At 46.4% G+C, this 14604-nt stretch overlaps 1 protein-coding gene across 1 annotated transcript in view; it reads left to right on the forward strand.

The window, feature by feature from the left end:
- Positions 1–14604, forward strand: part of FARP1 (FERM, ARH/RhoGEF and pleckstrin domain protein 1) — a 310977-nt gene that overhangs the window by 182054 nt on the left and 114319 nt on the right. The window lies entirely within an intron of this gene.

Consider the following 14604-nt stretch of genomic DNA (forward strand, 5'->3'; position numbering starts at 1 on the left):
AGGACCTGAGTTGGGGGGTGGTGTCCCCTCTGGGACGGCCTCCCAGGGTCCTGCTTGGTTACAAAAGGCCAATCCACACTTGAAAAACGAGACCTTTTTCCTGCCTTCCTGCCTCTCTCACCAGAATCGAGTCTAACTATCCAATTTCTAGGCAAACCTGTGAACTATTTCTTCTTATCAGGGAGTGTTTCTGTATCAACACATGATGGACTCTTATTTCAAAAACATGCTTATGGCCCTCTGGGATTTTAGTTTAACTTGGTTTTAGCACTCATGTAATTGTTTGTAAATGTGGGCAGAAGACATTTTAATGAGTCCACACTGTGGACAGGATGCCGACACCCTGAATAACCCCAACTCTTTTCTGAGGGGAGTACGCGGAGTTTTCAGTTCCATGCATCCCATGCTGTTAATCACCACTGCAGGTGATTTTTTTTTTTCTTTTGGCTGCCCCACAGCAGGTGGAAGTTCCCAGGCCGGGGATTGAACCCACGCTGTAGTTGCAGCAATACCTGGTCCTTAACCCACCCCGCCACAAGGGAACATCCTGCAGGGGGATATTTCGAGTGTTTTTGTTTTTATTGAAGTGTAGTTGATCTACAATGTTGCATTAGTTTCAGGTGTACAGGAAAGTGGTTCAGTTACATAGACTTTTTCAGATTGTCTTCCATCATAGAGGACTGTCTTTAAAGGTAGTTCTTATTGCTTGCTTTGGTTTTTGCAGAAACATCTGCATGTTTCCAAGCATGGCTTTTCTCTCAGTGGTGATATCGGAACATGGCAGGCTGCCTGTGTTACTAAATTATCACCGGGCAGGGTTTTGTGTAAAAGGCATACTCTGTCCCCAGGCTTTTGATTCTGTATCTTGCATTTAGTTGCCTTTTGTTTTCCCACCGCTCACTTCAAACAGCAGTGATGCTGCAGCAAAGTGGAAGTGTCACTAAGATGCTGACGCCTGGGATGTTTTATCCCAGCGGGGCTTGCACTGAGCCAAAGCCTGAAATCTAATCCGAATTAACAACGGAATGTGCCACCTCCAAGGCACCTTTCTTTTGACCACATTTTGAAATAATCCCACATAAGAGCAAACTAGCGACGGAGTTCAAAAGAAAACCGGGGTTTCAGACACTCCAGAGGCAGTGCATCACAAGTAGTTAGCACATCGGTGTATTCTCTGAACAGCGGTAAAAGGAGCACAAAATCCTTCTTTTCTTTCTCACAGTTCATATATTTGTAAAAGCCACCTGAGGGATAGGGCGGAGGGGCCCCGTGACCAGTTACTGTTTGTGATGGGGTGGTTTCCTGATGCCTTGCAGTCTCCCAACAGGTGTTTCTATCCCTGTGCGACTGTCAACTGTCGCATGACTCGATTTGTTGTGCATCGTGCCCAGCTTGAGATGATTCCTGACCAATAGAACGTCGTCTTTCATTTTCTCATTTTGCTGTTAACGTGTTCCCTGCGGGTAGCCTTTCATGAGTGGTTCCCACGTGTGGCTTTTGGAAGATGCGAACTCTCTGCTGAACATGGTCTTGAAATAGAAATATATTTTCCAATTGGCTTTCAAATCTAGATCCCAGGGCAGCATTGTTTTTAAGGACTGTGCTGCGAGAGTCTCTCCATGAGAATTCGGGCTTGAGAATGATGCCATGTTCATCCATTCAGCAGATTCTTATGAGCGCCCTCTGTGTATCATGCTGTTCTAAGGAACAAAACAGATGAAGGTTCACGTTCCCCAGAGTGTGCATCTACCAGGGACAGACAACATTATGAAGAGATGCATCGTTTGGGATGCTCGGGAGTGATAACTGGAAGGGGAAAAATGAAAAGAAATAGACCAAAATAGGAGGAGGGAGGTGTGGCGATAAATTGCAGTTATAAGTAGGGGGTTTGGGGGCAGCCCTCCTGAGAAGCCAATGTTTGTGCAAAGATTCAAAAGAGATGAGAGAATTATCCCTAAAGATGTCTGGGGAGACGGCAGAGGGTTCCAGGTGTGGGAGCAGCCCGTGCAAAGGCCCTGAGGCTGATGTGTGCTTGATGTGCTCAGAGAACAAAGAGGACAGAGTGGCCAGAGCGGCATGAGCGAGAGGGAAGGAAATTGGATGTGACCTGAGACACGGGGGACAGGGTCACACTGTGGAGCAGGCCCCCGGGGCCTGGTTTTCCATCGTAACGACTCTGGCTTTTACGCTTGCGTTTTGAGCAGAGGAGTGATAAGTCTAATTTAGGAGATGGCTGGTGTGGACAGACCTGACTTGAGAGGCTCCATGGGAATTATTTAGGTAGTAAGTGCGATGGTGACCATAAGTGACAGAGGTCAAAAGCAGTGCAGAAATGCAAGGGAATTGTCAAGAAGAAAAAAAAAAAAGGAATTATTTAGGTAGTAAGTCCGATGGTGACCATAAGTGACAGAGGTCAAAAGCAGTGCAGAAATGCAAGGGAATTGTCAAGAAAAAAAAAAAGGTATTCAAAGTGGTGACTCAGAGAAGAAACTCCTAAAAGTAAGCTACGTGGCTTCCAAGCTCCCAGTGCCCCACATAGGCATCCCTGTGTGCCTGAGTGCGTGCGGGGAATGGACCTGTTGGGGCGGGGGCGGGGTTCCTTTTCCAGCTTTTCCTGCAGACTCTAGGGATGTGCCAGTTGGAGGAGGCAGGTGGGCTGAAGTCTCCAGGTGAACCTGACCTTCAGCGATCCCCTTGTCGCCACTGCTCTACTGGAATTCGTTCCTCAATTACATCCGGGCTGGTGATCCGTGTGCCTCTGGATTGAATTTGTGAGAACTTAAAGGAGCCGTATGTGAACCAGGCAGAATGATCTTGGTTGTCAGCGCTGCGGTTTATCCACAGCCAAGGACCCGCGTGCTTGATACTGAAAGGAAAAAGGCGTTTCATTCAGACTCTTTCACCCCTTCTAATAGACTGTTAGTATATTTGGTTGTGCCTTCTGTGGTTTTGTTCTACTTATGTGTAAGTTTCTTCTTCCCAAGTTTAGGATCTATGGGCTTCTATTTTGTCTTACTCTGGCAAGATGCTGGCAGGAGAGAACTGGTAACAACAGTGAACACATACAATTTTTTTTGCCTTTTAGTGGTTTTCTGAGTATATAGATCATAGAGTTGGTTCCTTCTCCTCAAATCCACTCTCTCATTCTCCAACCCCTCATCAGAAGATATTGGAGGAGTTCCTGTTGTGGCTCAGTGGTTCACGAATCCGACTAGGAACCATGAGGTTGCAGGTTCGATCCCTGGCCTCGCTTAGTGGGTCAAGGATCCGGCATTGCCGTGAGCTGTGGTGTAGGTCACAGAGGCAGCTCAGATACTGTGTTGCTGTGGCTGGGGTGTAGGTCTGGGGCTACAGCTCCGATTAGACCCCTAGCCTGGGAATCTTCATATGCTGTGGGTGCGGCCCTAGAAAAAAACAAAAAGCCAAAAAAAAAAAAAAAAAGGAAGATACTGGAATATAAAGATAAGTATAAATTGTATTTCCTAAGTGGTTAAAGTGTAGTGAGGCTTAAACATGTTCCAGAGGGAATTTGCATAGCTACTAAAAGCTGGAAATACCTTGGAAAAGGTTTCCACTAAACACGGAGCCTAACAGTTAACTAAGATCTATCGAGACTCGGCTAAATGCTAGTCCTGGTGCCTGGCCCTGATGGCTGTTTACATGTAGTTGTCTCCCTGCCACCTCTTTAGGGGACATCCCTATTCCATTGCTTAGAAAGGAAAGTCAGTGCCTGCGTCGTCAGGTATTGAGGTTACAGTGTGGCGACACCAGAACCCGTGTCGTCCCCCACTTGCGCTACTTTCACATGTAATCTCGCTTGTATTTATATGAAATAGGAATGGGTTCGTCCATGGAAAGTGTTGCAAATGGTAGGTTCTGCTCTTTGATGAAAATACTTCTTACGGTGCTTGACTTTTTCTTACCCCTCACCCCTGAATGTATCAGTTCCTTCAATAGACTCTCAGTGTTTTTAGATATTTTTCCTTTTTTGTTGTTGTTGTAGTAAAACACACCTAAATTAAAATAACTTTGGCCCTCCTTAGCATACAGTTCAGTGGCAACAAGCACGTTTACACTGCTGTGCGACCAGCACCCCCATCCATTTGCAGAACGCTCATTTTCCCAACCTGAGCTCTGTACCCATTAAATAAGAATTCCCGGAGTTCCCGTTGTGGCCCAGTGGGTTAAGAACCTGACACAGTGTCGGTAAGGATATGGCTTCTATCCCTGGCCTCATTCCGTGGGTTAAGGATCCAGCGTTGCCGTGAGCTGTGGTGGCGGTTGCAGCCAAGGCTTGCATCCATCCCACGTGGTTATGGCTTTGGTGTAGGCCAGCAGCTGCAGCTCTGATGTGACCCAGAGCCTGGGCACATCCATGTGCCACAGGTGCAACCGTAAAGAGAAAAAGAAACCTAAAAGCATGCCCCATCCCTAGCTGACTGCCTGCCCCTGGCAACCATCATTGTAATAGTCATGCATCTTGTATTTTTGTTACATCCTTAACTTGTTTCGTTTCCCTACGTCTGCAGCCTCTGTACTTATGTTCTTCCGAGCTTTCCAGGTTTTCAAAGAAAGAGAAGTCCTAGCTCTTTGCTTGGAACTCTGACCTCCTTTCAGATACAAAAACCATCCTTTCAGGTGGGGGCGGGAGTGCACGGACACTCCCATCACTTCCATGGTTCACAGACTCTCAAATCTGAGAAGTACACGAAAAAGGTGGAGAAATATTAGTATTTCTTTTAGAAGTTTTCTGGAAACTCCAGAGCCTGGATTTCTTAAAGGATCCAGAAAGTTATGTTTTCACCCCTTGCGTTACCTATTTTTAATTTAAAAACCTTATGCATAAAAAATAATCTAAAAATGGCCTTTTCAGGATTGAGAAACGATGCCCATCCTCCCTACTGATTGAAAAACATTAAAAATGTTTTCTGTCAAAAGCATCTGTAAACATTTTAAATGATTTCTTTCGTTTAATGTTCTGGAGAGCCTCGGAGGTGGTTCTGGATAATAGCTGTGTTTCAGAAACACGGCGGAAGAGCCCTGTTTGCACATGAAGAAAAATGAGAGGCAGAAACCACGTGTGTTGCTGGGTTTTTACAAAGCCTTAACCTTTCCGTTCAAACGTTAAGCTAAATTCAATAAAATCTACTTTTCATTCTTCCTTTGGGATAATGATTTTGGGGGCCAAGGTCCGCTATCAGCTGTATTTTCATAAAGTTCACGCTCAGCAGGCTGCATGCACTTTTGAGGTTTAATTAGAGCACTGGGTCCAGAGAGAAAAGCATCCAACTAAATAAAAATAAGGAAAAGGCCCAAGTGTTGCTGGAAAGGGCGCCATGCTTTTCGTGAGCGGCGGGATCTCTTTACACTTGCTTTATGCATTATCTGCCGGAGTCTCTGTCCCCCGTCTCATGGGTATTTAAAGTAACAAGATGTCAAGCAAGATTTTTGTATCTCAGTCAATAGTAGACTCTTAACATTCATCCACTTTCTAAAGGTGATCAGAAAGCAGTGAATTGCCCGAGGTCAAGAGCCGACACATCCTGCACTGTAATTAGCCAAATTCCCCATAAACATTTTTCCTTTTCGCACATTATGGGTTTGCAAGAAAAGCAAGCGAAATCCTCTCCTGCACGTGCCTGGGCGCGGACTTGCGCATGCGCGCGCCCGGAGTCTTGGAAAGAAGGAAGCCGGGCGGCTCTGTGCGAAGGACGCTGTGGTTAGAAGCGGAGCTAAATTACAGCCAAGTTGCTGAAAGGGCCCATTCTCTTCCCCGCCCGAGTCAGGACTCTGAAATCCAATCTGAAGTGTGTTTAATGAGTGTTCTGGACGCTGGGGCTCAGTGCAGAGGGAACAAGGAGCACAGTGTGTCCCCGCAGACGCCGTGGCCACCCTTGGAGCCGCAGCAGCGGGAGGGAAGAATTGCAGTGTTTGTGCACCTAGCAGATGGGCGGGCCTAAACATTTAGCTACCTTCTCCCAGAACGAAAGCCTTGTCCCGGCTCCCCAGACTTGGGGTTTAAATTTGTCGTTCCTGTTCTTGCTCTGCTTGGCACCTCACAGCAATGGTGATCACACGGCTGAGGCTGCCCCTCCATCCCCTGTTGGGTTTTGAGTCATTTTCCTCCTCCTCTCCCCTCCCCCTCCTCTCCCCTCTGTCTCCCACTCCCCTCTCTCTCCTTCCTTTCCTTAGACCAGGTAGAGCTGGCTGACTTCTGGGTACCGTCTTCAGGCTTGGTGTACACAGAGTCATTTAATCGTCACCAGTCTTAGGAAGTGTTTTGGTCCTGTGCCCATTTTGCAGAAGCAGCAACTGAGGCCCAAAGAGTAATGCGCTCCAGATCACATTGCCATGTAGCAGAGAGAGATAGGGGATTTGCAAGAAGGCAGGTGCCACCAGAGTTGCAGTGGTTAATGATTATATAACCCTACCTCCCCAAGTCTTCTGAGATGCTGGAGACACAGCATGAGAAACACCTTCCCCATTCAGCTGCTGGACCTCTTAATTGAGCCTCGACACGTCTCGCCTCCTGTCCTCGCTGCCACCCCTTTTTCGCCTGGTCTGGTTTCTAAGAGAGTTTTCAACTGTATCTTGAAACTCTCCCAGTGACATTTTTATTTCTGCTGTGCTGCTTTTTTATTTCTAAGAGCTCTTTCTTGTGAACCAAATATTCCTTTTTATAACTTTCTGGGGTTAGGTTAGTTATAAACTCTGAGCTATATGAGGATACAAATTACAGGGTTTTTAAAAGTTTTTTTTACTCTCCCTGCATTATCGGAAGTACCTGGCGTCTTGGTTGCTGACCTTTTGGGGAGTTCGGCGGGATCTGGCTGCTTCCTCATGGCTGCCTCTCCTCTCCTCTATAATTAGACTGCAGCTTTCTCCTCTGTCATTTTCTAGAATTTGGGGGAACTCTCTCCCCTGCTAAATATTCTCTCATTTTCTCTCTTTTCGATGACTTTATTCCCTTTTTCATTCTTTTACTGTTTTTTTTCTTAGATAACTTTTTTTGAGGGGAGGACACGCCTGCAGCCTGTGAAAGTCCCCAGGCCAGGGATTAAACCTGGGCCACAGACGCCATCCAAGCCACAGCAGTGACAATGCCCAGTCCTTAACCCACTAAGCCACCAGGGAACTCCTCTTTCACTGTTATGGAAGCAGAGTTTTGGGATGGAGATAAGCTGTGTGTATTCATTCAGTCTGCCATCTTTAGCTACACGTCTCACCTTCTTTATCGTCTGTGTTGAGCCCAGTCTGGCTGTGGCCTTGTGCTAAAATTTTTAAGAATATCTTTATGCACCGAAAGGTGGGTTCCTGGGGAATTTCTCAAATTGCATTGGACTTTTGCTTCACAGTTCCTTTGTGAGGATGGGAAAAAAATCCATTGCTTTCTCCAATTAGTCTACTACTTACTGAGTTTATGTGATTTTTGAGCTAGAGAAGTTTCAAAGGTGAGGATGTTTATGTCATGGCATCTACTTATTGCGTTATTTTGTTATAATCTCTTTGTTCAAAAGGGACAGTGCAGACCGTGACCGCGTTGTCTCTGTCCCCAGGTGGCTAAGAGTTGGGTAACAGCACTACGGCAGGTGGCTGTATGTGTTTGCTAGAGCTGCTGTGACAACGTACCACAAGCTGGTGGCTTGAAACGTGAAGAAATCTATTGTCTCTCTTGCTGGAGGCTAGACGTCCAGAATCAAGGTGTCAGCAAGGCCTTGCTCCCTCCAAGGCTCTGGGGAAAATCCTTGCATCTTCCAACTTCTGCTGGGGGCCGTCCATCCTTGGTGTTCCATGGCTCGCAGCCAGGCCACCTGTCTGTCTCTGTCATCACACAACCTGCTCCCCGTGTGTCTCTGTCTTCACACCATCTTGTGAGGACACCAGTCCTGTGGGGTTAGGTTCTAGCCCAGTGACCTCATCTGAACTTAATCGCGTCTGCAAAGAGTGGTGTTTACAGGTACTGGAACTTAGAGCTTCACTATATCTTTTTGAGACCCAATTCAGCCCATAACAGTGGGTTTGGTGTTTTTTTTGTTTGCTTTTTGCTTTTGTTTTTGGGTGTGATTGAGTCTCAAGCTTGACATTATCCCCAAATGGAAATTGGAGCTGAGAGACCACTGAATGCACCAGCCCTGCCTCCCGAGGGTGCACGTGTCATTTGGTAGCAACTCACCGTGACTGGGTACCTTGCTCTCAAGGCAGAGTCTTTGCAGCATCCCCTGGCTGCTTCTTAGAAACTCAGGCCTCATCCCAACCCTCTCCAATCAGTGTCTGCATCTTATTAAGGTCTGCAGGTGGTGGGTGGGCATGCCACCTGGAGAAGCTCTGCTCTGAATCACCTCCAGCAGGATTCTAGGGAAAAATTAGCAGGGCCCCAGTGTGGACTCTGCCCTTGGGGACATGGTCATACAGCACACGGATGAGGTAGTCAGCCCTTCCATCGGGTACGTTGTAGAGATACCTATGGGTTAGGAAATGGGACAGTCTTCTCAATGTCACCCCATTCCTCCACCATCAGTTCTATAAATTAACACTTCCCCATCGCAGGAGAAGCAACAATGGCAGAGAACTTGTGTGAGGGGCCAGGCTGTCTGCTAGGTAACTTTGTGGTCATGGTTTTATTTAATTCTTACATTGATCCTAAGGGGTCAACAGTGTCTCCAGGCCTTTCATGGCTTCATGTCCTGCGGACTGGATGGTGTCCCTGCTGCCCCACTGTGGCTGTATTTGGAATGAGGAAGCAGGTACGATCAACGGAGGTCATAAGGGTGGAACCCTGATCCTGTAGGATTAGTGACCTTATAAGAAGAGACACTGGCGTGTGTGTGCTCTGTCTCTCTCTCTCCCTCCGTCTCTCTCTCTACCACTCTCTCTCTCTCTCTCTATCATAGGACTTAGCATATATACTAATTTAGCTGGTTTATGATCTAACCCTTGCTTGGAGAGTGACATTGTCGTACTGATTTCCATTCCCTAGGCCCCTAGCACAGGGCCTGCACGTGACTACTTGGTAGATGGAGCCCAGGCTCCCTAAGCCAACAAAGTTATTACTGCCTCGCCCCACCTGGTCAAAACTGCCCGAGGGCCAGAAGGAAGTCTGCAGTGTACATGACACGCTGAGATCAGATGTGTTGGAGGTTGGTGGGTTATGGAAACCTGAATAGTATTCTCATAGGCATTAGCGGTAGGAAGAAGAGAGCCAGGGCCTTTGAGAGAAGCCCTTCCTTCCCCCCTGCTGGAGAAAAGCAGGCCCTGGTTGTCATGGTTACCGTAATCCCAAACCAGGGAAAAAAAAAAACCTTTCAGAAACAGCTCTCAGAAACCTCGGCAGATGCACATTTTGTAAACTTGGTCAAATGTTGTCCATGTCTTTATAGATTTCTATGCGCTGATTTCAGAGAGGCAGGCTTTAGCTTGTATTAAGTAGGGTGAATCCTTTGTTCAGCCCCTTTGAGGAGGTGGGCAAAGGGAGTAGATCTTATTTCCAACCCAAAAAGAATTGTCTTTATTCTTTCAGAGGAGACAGAAAATACTTCCTCATGAAACCCGAAGGCACAGACATATTTTAAAGGCACAATAAACCAAAGCAATGTGGAGTCACAATTTTGAATAGCTTGACGCTCTTGGTGAATGTTGCTGCTATTTATTAATTCAGTGCCGAGTTAGCAGACACTCCCGAAAAATGTAAACCTCCTCCTAAAATTTAATGTTACAGGAGTTCATGAAAAGCCTATTCAAAGTGGAGAGAGCGGTGGGGACACACGGTGAGCAATCAGCCACCGTATTTGGGCATGAGATTAAAATGCAGATGCCTCTTGGAGTATAATTAAAAGTAGCCAATAAGAAACAAGAGACAAAAATTTGGTTATGTGGTTTCCCTAAGCACTGGTTTGTTCTCCAAAATATAACCTGGAATTACTATTTGGTGTCTTTTCTATAAGGAGTACACGTCTGGAATATTTTAATCAAGACCCGCCATGTGTGGGGTTGGCCAGACTCTTAGTTTCTTGGAGGCTATGGGAGTCTCAGAGGTTCCTAAGACCCCTTTCATGCGAAACCATTAGGAACATAAAGAGGTTTTGAGATGATGCCTAAGTTTGTACTGGGGAAATAACAATTCAAAAAAATAAATAAATGATGCCTAAGGTATTTGGTTTCCCTTCCTCATGTGATAGTTTGTGCAGCCATAAATATAAGCATGTGCGCTGTGTGTGTGTCTTTTGTAGGCTGCTCTCTGAGAAAAATACCTTTAACAGATGCATTTTTCTGAGCATCTCTTCTTTGCGCTCTGTCGGCTTCATCTGTGCTGTTGCCACGTTCCCCCACCTTCAGACGTTACCACCTCATTTATAGGTTTGTTGCAGCCACAAAGGCCTCGTGGATTTATAGCTGGGGAACCCAATCACCTGTCCGGTGCAAAGGCCGCCCCCGATGCATTTATCGTTCCTTCCAACGTTGTTCATATTTTGCTTTTTTTTTTTTTTTTTTTTGCCAGACACTTCAAAGAGCCCTTGGTGCTGGGACATATTAACAGCGCTTTAGTCCACACATACGATTATCCACTCATTCTCCCCAAGGCTCTTTCACAGCCACTCAGCTTGAGCTGGGGTCCTACCCTCAGTATTTTCTAAGGTCTAAGGTAAAGGAAGTAGATTCGCTATCTGCTTGTTCTTAAAAATACTTGAAACAGATTCTCCTGCCGTGACCCTCCTCAGTCATAGAGAGACGTGAACAACAGCCTCAGTTCCTTTTTTATTTTTGCTTGTTTTCCTGCATTTTGGGGTAAAAATAAACATTTTTAGCCAATTTTAAGTGTACATCTCAGAGGCAGGAAGTACATTCACGGTCTTATGTGACCATTGCCACCATCCGTTTTACACTCTGTGGTGTGATTTTATTTGATTTTATCGTTTTATTTATTTATTTATTGTCTGTTTAGGGCCACACCTGTAGCCTATGGAGGTTCCCAGGCTAGGGGTCCAATTGGAGCTGTAGCTGCCGGCCTGCACCACAGCTTATGGCAACGCTGGATCCTTAACCCATGGAGCGAGGCCAGGGATTGAACCTGTGTCCTCACAGATACTAATCAAGATTCGTTTGTGCTGAGCCATGATGGGAACGCCCGTGGTGTGATCTTAAACGGAATTACTTTTTTAAAAAAAATTTGATCGTGGTATAGTTGACTTACAATATTGTCTTAGTTTCAGGCATGCAGCAAAGTGAAGCAGGATATGTATATATCTACATATACATTAAACAGAATTACTTTTCATGCGAAGTTCAAAAAGCCTCATTGGAGTCAAGTGTAGAGAAATGACCTCTGAACCGATGGCGGAAAGCCACTCTTGGAAGGAAAGGGGGGGGTAATTTTTCTTAAAGAGTGAGGATAAACTCTTCTCTTGCTTCCCTTCTCTGAGATGCTCTCTCTGAAGCAGAACTTAGCCCTGGGAGTATGGATAAACCGGGACACTTCTATGCCAATTCCTAAAAGAAAGGGGATCAGGTCCCTGGACGCTGCTGTCGTGATGTCTGGAAGCATTTTAGGCCATAGCTGCCTGCTGTACCTTGTAATGCTAATGCTGTCTCTATCCGCCCATGAAATGGTCACGTAGTAACTGCAGTTCAGCCCTTAGAAGTTCTTTCTAGCAATGCTGCCTACTGGCTTTCCTTGTATCCTGAATATACAGCGTTCAAGGCGAATGCATACAATGCATTAAAGACACCTATCGTACAGATGCATTTTAGGAGCTATAGTTTCATTCAAACTCTAACTTCTCCCTGTATAAAAATTTGAGTTCCATCAAAAAGCTATTTTGCAGCAAAGATTTGCACAAAATTATAAATTTTAAGGCAAGTTTTAAGGCTTGCAACTAGGCTTCTATCACTTACTAACTAGATTCCAAGCATCTATTTCCAGCCTCTTATTACTACCGAAATAAGCTTGGGATGGTCACAGAAATCTGCTGACTCAGCAAAGGCTCTGATTCACATGGTACCCTGACCTCTCCTCGGAGTGTCTATAAATTGCTTAGTTGGACTTCATTCCATAAAGGCATCCACTGTGTATTGATTTTTTTACTTGTTTAGACTCCTCGTGTTGAATTGGAGTCTCAGTTCCCAGACTCTGTAAATCTAGATGAAGTTATCAAGTTCACTTAGTTCCAGGAATTCTTTGGGAAACGTGAGTGCCTGCCAGCTGGTCAGATAATGGGTGGTTCATTTTGTAACAAATAGAAAATGTCAAGAATTGTGAGAAAGACGTATAGGGAAACTGGAAAGTGGTCTTTCTCTCTCTCTCTCTCTCTCTCTCTCTCTCTCTCTATCTCTCTCTTTTTTTTTTTTTTTTTTTAGGGCCATACCCAAGGCATATGGAGGTTCTCAGACTAGGGGTCTAATCAGAGCTGAAGCTGCCAGCCTACGCCACAGCCCACGGCAACACCAGATCTGAGCTGCATCTGTGACCTATACCACAGCTCAGAGCAACGCCAGATCCTTAACCCACTGAGCAAGGCCACGTATCAAACCCTCATCCTCATGGATCCTAGTCGGATTCGTTACTGCTGAGCCCCTACGGGAATGTCCCCAAAGTGGTCTTCTCTTAAATCTTCTGATACCAGAATTCCGCCAAACCTTCTCAGCACCTGGCCCATCTTGACCGTGCTCTTACTGGCCTCTGCTGATTTTACTGGACAGAGAGGAGGGCCTCCAGCAAAGAGCTGTGCCTAAGTGATTCACATGGCCCTGTGGGTGTGAGAGCTTGAACCCAGGGCCCCGTGGGCCTGCCTGGTGCATTCCCAAGTGCTGTCCACATGGCCAAGGGCACACTATTGGGCCAAAGAGGTGGGAAATGAGACCAGTGACCCATAATCCCTGGAGTTGGTAACACTGGGTACATGCAGGTGTGTGTGTGTGCACAGGATGGGGTGGAGGGCACGTGTCAGACAAGAATGGAGCTGACACACCATCACACGTTACTCTCGCTGTGAGCGCAAGTGAAATGACTCCCATTTACCCTCGAACCAGGCATTCAAGTCTAGAGCCTGGGGAGTTTGGGGTTATCCGTGGAGAACACTGCATGCCCTTCGATAGCTGTGAATATCTGCTGGTTTTCAGCGATGAGGAATATGGGAGCATAAAGTGGTGCCTACAAAAAGATGCTGGACACTGAAGCATCTTTGACAGCTCCTCAGGTCTCACTGTTGGGCAGCCTGATGGACGTGCCCTTCCTTGTACTTGTCAGGCTCTGACTCCTCTGTCACTTCGTTTCCTGGGTTACTAATTGGTTCCTAAATTGCTCTGCTCTTATCAGAGTGGAGGTGAAAGTATTAAACCCGTAACTGGAGACCTCGATGTCCTTGAAACATTTTTCCCGCCGCGTTTGATCTGTGTGGTGGAATTGGACCCATTTTGTCAGAGGGTCATTAAGAATCTATCAGATAGTGAGAAACCAAGACATACGATTCTCTGCTCTTGAGGGGAGAAATTGGCCTCTTCTGTGTCCTCTCCCCTTTGCCTATAGATTCAGTGCATAGAAGCTGGGTGTGTCGTATTGATTCCAGTAAACGACGAGTGACCAGATGCTTTGCTGAGCCCATGGGAATATAAAGGCGAACAAGTCGCCCAGCATTTCATTGACGAGACAGACACAGAGCTACTTAACTACGTATCATACAGTAGAATGAATCATTGTATTCATTCAGGCTTTCCACTTCCGCAGAAGGGCATGGGATCATGAGTTGAAAACTTATGTCCATGCAAGACGGCACACACATGTTTATAGCGTCTTTATTCATAATTGACAAACGTTGAAAACCAAGATGCCCCTCAGCAGGTGAAGAGGCAGAGAAGCTGTGGTCCGTCCACACAGCAGTGTGTGATTCTGCAGTAGAAAAAAATGGACTGTCGCACCCTGACAAGAACGGAGGCACCATAAATGCAGATCACTAAGTGAAAGAAGAAAAGTCTACACACTAGGAAGTCCCATCATAGTGTAGCGGAGATGAATCCGACTAGGAACCATGAGGTTGCAGGTTTGATCCCTGGCCTCGCTCAGTCGGTTGAGGAACTGGTGTTGCCATGAGCTGTGATGTAGTTTGCAGACACGGCTCCTCGGATCCTGCACGGCTGTGGCTGCAGCATGGGCCGGCAGCTGTAACTCTGATTGGACTCCTAGCCTGGAACCTCCATGTGCTGCGGGTGTGGCCCTAAAAAGCAAAATAGATAAATAAACGTCTACATACTGTATGAGTCCAACCATATGACACTGTGGACAAGACAGAGGCAACACCGTAGAGACCGTAAAAAGATCCGGGGTTCCAGGGGGTTCAAGAGGGAAGGGGGAGGGGAGGGCGGAGTAGGTGGATTTTTAGGCTGGTGAGACGTCCCCTGTGTGATCCTGCTTCGGATCACACAGGCTGTATTATATTATGCCTTTGTCCTAAGCCATAGAACCATGCAACGCAGCGTGAATTGGAATTAAACCCTGGACTCTGGTTGATGGCAATGTATCAGTGTCGGCTCAACAACTGTGGCAAATGTAGCACACTGATGCAACACCCTAGTAATAGGGGATGTTGAGTGTGCTGGGGAGAGATGTATGGGAAC

Source organism: Phacochoerus africanus, chromosome 13, assembly GCF_016906955.1.
Source record: "Phacochoerus africanus isolate WHEZ1 chromosome 13, ROS_Pafr_v1, whole genome shotgun sequence".
NCBI lineage: Eukaryota > Metazoa > Chordata > Mammalia > Artiodactyla > Suidae > Phacochoerus > Phacochoerus africanus.